This window comes from Triticum dicoccoides, chromosome 3B, assembly GCF_002162155.2.
Source record: "Triticum dicoccoides isolate Atlit2015 ecotype Zavitan chromosome 3B, WEW_v2.0, whole genome shotgun sequence".
Classification (NCBI taxonomy): Eukaryota; Viridiplantae; Streptophyta; class Magnoliopsida; order Poales; family Poaceae; genus Triticum; species Triticum dicoccoides.
Genome location: NC_041385.1, coordinates 857,515,239 through 857,520,351, shown reverse-complemented (window position 1 = coordinate 857,520,351; position 5,113 = coordinate 857,515,239). Strand labels below are relative to the sequence as shown.

General features: G+C 39.5%; 1 non-coding gene across 1 annotated transcript; it reads left to right on the top strand.

Annotated features, from left to right (window-relative positions):
• Nucleotides 1-2,312: 2,312 nt before the first annotated feature.
• Nucleotides 2,313-2,386, top strand: TRNAI-AAU. The gene has a single exon. It is a non-coding gene; the product is annotated as a tRNA-Ile (tRNA).
• The last annotated feature ends 2,727 nt before the right edge of the window (nucleotides 2,387-5,113 follow it).

Below are 5,113 nucleotides of genomic sequence, written 5' to 3'. Positions count from 1 at the left end.
CTCGGCATGCAGCCATAATGGTCAAGTTTAGGAATGCTTTACTTTATAGTGCTGTTTCTCGGCAAATTATGAATTCCAAATTAAAGCAATATCCAACTAGATTCTGAAAGCCTAGAAAAATAATAATAATAATAGACAGCTCTCTTTTATGCAAGTTCTTAGTGAAATTCGGCCGAGAACCCTCACTCAGTGTTTTTGAATGTCAAGACAAGGAAACATTTATGTCTTCTTAGGGGAATGTCGCGCAAAGGTTTTTTATTTAAGAAATCTTGGCAGCTCTTGGTTGCCGTAGGTTTTGGCAACTTTTCCAGTTTTAGTATTATAAGTTGAATTTTACTGAAAGTTTAGTCTCCGTCCTACATGCATTTCAATAACTATCACAATCCCACTATTTTTTGAAGATTACATGCCACATCCTTTTGCGGCATTTTAAAAAGATAGGAACCAGAAAAATTAACATACATATTTCGTGTCATGCTATGTTGAATCTTATGAGAACTGAAGATAGTGCAATGCGTAAAATATGGATGTTGATTTATCGCAAGAGGGAAAAATTCAAGAATTTTCTAAAGCATTAGGTGCAAGCATATAGTTGTCATTGAACCAACGAAATTATTTTCAGAAGATTTGGCTCGACATAAATTTTCCTTACAAATACATGTCAAGTAGGCCATAGAAAATATTGTTATGGTTTCCAGCCCAACTAGTCCCGTAGGAAAATAATCTAACAATTATAATCTCCTATTTTTCTATAATGATTCCTTTGAAGTTTGTATCAAAGAGATCATAATTGTTTGGATCTCCGAACATATCTTTAATTTCCAGCCGACCTCATTTGATTTTTTTTGTCATGCTTTGAAAAATCTCAAACCCTATTGTCGATGTAGATCATTGAATATTATGTATGCTTGTGGAAATTTATAATTTTTGTGACATGCACAAACAAATACAAAATAAATAAACATGTGAACATAAAGAATGCATTTGGAAGTTTTTAAAACCCACAACCCCCATCTTGTCATTTTAAGGCAGATCGTAAATCCACTCACTATTTTTTACATATGAAAGCAATGCAAAAAGGTGAGAGGTAAACTGAGTGGGTGGTGCCAAATTCTTGTCCCCATCTGTAGAAAGCTCCATCTGCGTCCAGACAGTTCTTGACTTATATTATTTTTCTTGCATAATTGGGTGCATATAGTGACTTGTCTACGTAGTGGTGATAATTGGCGTGCCGTCTTGGGTGCTCACACCGGCCATTACTTACCATCCAGGTATATAGAGAAGTGAGCTATTGATGATTTTATTTTATGGGAGGGAATATCGATATTGTTGAAACATTTATTTTACACAAGATATAGTGTTCCAGCACAGAACGAACAAAACAATTTTCGTTATGCATCCTGTGATGCAGAAGCTGAGTGTAATTTTTTTTCATCAAAGGGAGGGATATTGAACTGTGGAAACAATTTTCCCACGAGATATACTGTCATCACTTCGAAAATGGAGGACGCTATTTGGCCGTGTGGATCCTGGTGATATGAAGCAGTGGTTGAGAGCAAGCCTTTCTGCCCCGAGTGTTGAGACGCAACTTTGGACAGACAGGTCGGTTTGGAGATGTGCCTTGAGTGGTAATATAAAGTTGCCATTATTCGATCGCTTGCGTATATGGCTTTATTATTGTTTAGTTGTTGTGGGAATATTTGCGCACACATCACATCACAGAAAGTGAGAAACAGTGGCAAAAGGGAGATTCCAAGAGGGAAGAATACTTACAAACATAGGTACTGAAATGGGAAACTAGCAAATGACAAAGATTTATTGGTGCATTTTGTAGTTTTACAGAAAAGAAAAAACAATAACAATTTGGCTTCGCCATGTAGTGTGTTAGACTGACGTGATAACCTACTACACCATGAGACATTAATGTATTTTCTCAATAAGACAGATAGACTACAAGATACGCATACCATGGTGTCTTGTTGGGATCTACCTTTTGTAGAAACAAAATCCTGCGCTATAAACCACAAAACTCGACAATCTAATACATAACTCGTCAATCAGAAGAAAAGAAAATACTGCTGCAAATGAAACCATAGGGAAGAGGAAAACCGCAGCATGAGAAGACCAACAGCAAAAGACCATTAGCCCTTCTGGCGAAGCTACTTAATATTCAGTTCTTTCCAATATAGAAGTTAAAATAACTTAAGAGAACCAAAAGGCCTATTACGTGTTCTATTTATTACAACGAGAAGGGATGATAATATACAAGTCCTATCTGAAATATGAGGAACAAAATGTAAAATAACACAAAAGGCCTATTAGCTCAGCTGGTTAGAGCGTCGTGCTAATAACGCGAAGGTCACAGGTTCGAGACCTGTATGGGCCATTAACCTATTTTTTACTTTTTTTTACACAATGAAAAAATAGATAGAATAAAGAAGAAACGCGAAAAAAACAAAAATAAAATAAAGTGGCTTCGCCCGGGTTCGAACCGGAGACCTTCAGTGTGTTAGACTGACTTGATAACCAACTACACCACGAAACATCTATGCCTCAAATTTGTAAGAAACAATATGTGTTCAGCAATCTTCCAAGTCATGCTACATACCATCATGTGCAGTTGATCCACTATTTTAACAAGACAAATAGGTCACAACAGTTTCTGTCAGGTAGGGATATAGGATAGGCATAGTTTGTTTTCAGAGATGTTGCATCAATGGTGTGGACGGCGCCGCGTCAAAATAATTTGCTTCCGCTCTACCTTCATCCGATGGCGCTCTAATGGACGGCGCTGGGGAGAAGGTGGCTCGGTCTTCTTGCCGGTCTTCAGATCTTGTAACATTTGTGTCTGATGGTCGGCGCTTCACTCTCTCTCGGGTAGCCTTGGTGCCGACTGTTGCGGTTGTGTTTGGTGTCTTGCAGTGGGGTGCGTGGATGATGGAATGCAGCGGCATTCATCTTCTTCGACCTAGTCGAATGAAGTGGACAACGCTGGGATCTAGCGGACACGAGGAAGAACCCCGGACGACATGTCACAAAATCTCGGTCTCGTCGCTTGCGACGGTCGGGTTCATCGGCTCGAAAAACACCATTGTACACAAAGGTGCTCCTCTAGATCTGGGTATGAAAGCGGTTCCCCTCTTTCTTCAACGTTACCTCAGCGGCGAAGGAGGACGATGGTAGGCGACGTTTGGGCGTGGCACAAGATTCTGCCGAAGTGAAATTATAGTTTTAGTTCTTGTGAAGTCTTTGGTGCAATATTGCAAGACATCTATGTGTGTCTTCTTTGATGACCACATGTCTTTGTAATACGTTTGTCTAATGAAATATATGTGGTTATTTCTAAAAAAACATTATATTCCAAGATTGATTTATCGAGATAAATCTTGGGGTCATGTTTGTCACATTTTGTTGCAAGAAAAATAGATCACATCTATTCCAAGATTTATGGAGATAATTTTTTTTTCATTTTCTTATGTCATACCTTTTGACGTCGTCAAACAATATTTTACTTGAGAGATATTTTCTCATGCATCCGGTTTGAAGATACTTCGATGTTAAAATACCTTCACTTTACATCCTCGATGACTTTTTTGTTGTTATAGAGAGCGTATTTGTTCCTAGCTATTGAAGGATTTCGTGTGTGGTCGCACTCTTCTTTGATATCCTTGTTGGACAAGTTTTTGCTTGGTGGCTTTTGGTCGGAGATTTTTTTTCTCACAGCTTATCAAGTTTTTGGGGTGATGACAAACAGTTTCATGTCCTGGTGCATTTAATTAATTCCTCTTGAAATAGTAGGATGAAGAGGAGATGTGGCGTGCGGTGTTTCGGTGCCCAGACTCATCTGCACCCGCCCAAAAAACAAATCACAAAAAATAAAATAAAAATTCAAAAAATTCCAATTTTTTGTATGGTAGACAATTTATCACGTGAGGTTCGCTCCAAATTTTAGATCATTTGGACTTCTGAGAAGCTCTCAGCAAAAAAGGCAATTTAGGTCAAAACAATTCATGAACAATAAACATTTTTACAGACCCCGAATTTGTCTTTTTTGCCGAGAGCTGCTCATATGTCCAAATGATTTTAAAACTAGAGCGGACCTCATGCATCAAATTATGTACCACACAATTTTTTTTTGCATTGTTTTTTGATTTTTCCTAGTATTTGTTTTGATTTTTTTGTCAGGGCGGGTGCAGCTGAGCCTGGGCTCAGAAGTGGATTGCCAGGAGATGTGCCCTTCAATAGGGAAAAGGATTCCACAAAGAAACCGAGAAGCAATGACGGGGTGGGGTTGAACATGAGATGAATGGTGGTTCTCAAAGGAGAGCATCTACTTAGGGCCTGTTCGGTAGCTCTCCTCAGCCCCAAACTTCTCAACTCGAACATGCATGTGTGTGTGCATTGGGTGGTTACATGCATACCTGTACCCTTAATCCTATCCAATTGATTATAGATGAAGATTAACTAGTTCGTTAATTCTCGAAGAAAATGGGATGAACACTCATGATCTAGATAATATTCTGGTTAATCTGTTATCACCTCCAACAAACTAGATCGAAATATTGATCATTATCCAACCAACAACATGAAAATAATTTAAAGCAAGTAAAAAGGGAAAATCATTAAGATGGTAAACTAAAGAAGAGCAAATGATCAAAGAAAACAAAGAACGTGTTTAGCTTTTCCTCCTCTATTCCTTGGAGGCCGGGGCAAATTCTCCCCTCCAGACTTCACCGAAGAGCACATGGAATCACAGCCCCTCTGACTACCACTCTGGCAGCCAATGGCAGGGAGGGGAATCTCGATGCTTCCACTCTGGTTAGTACACTAGTAGAAAAGGGGGAATTTGTCCCGATTCGTAAGGGCCTTTAGTCCCGGTTCATGAACCGGGACTAATGGGTCGTTACTAATACCTCCCCCCTTTAGTCCCGGTTCAAACACAAACCGGGACAGATGTGCCTCCACGTGGCCGGTGCGCCGAGCCCAGGCAGGGGGGCCTTTGGTCCCGGTTGGTGGCATCAACCGGGACCAAAAGTCGATGTTTTTTTTTAAAAAAAGTGGCTGCTTAAAAAAAAGCCTTTGGTCCCGGTTGGTGGCATCATACAACTTCTAC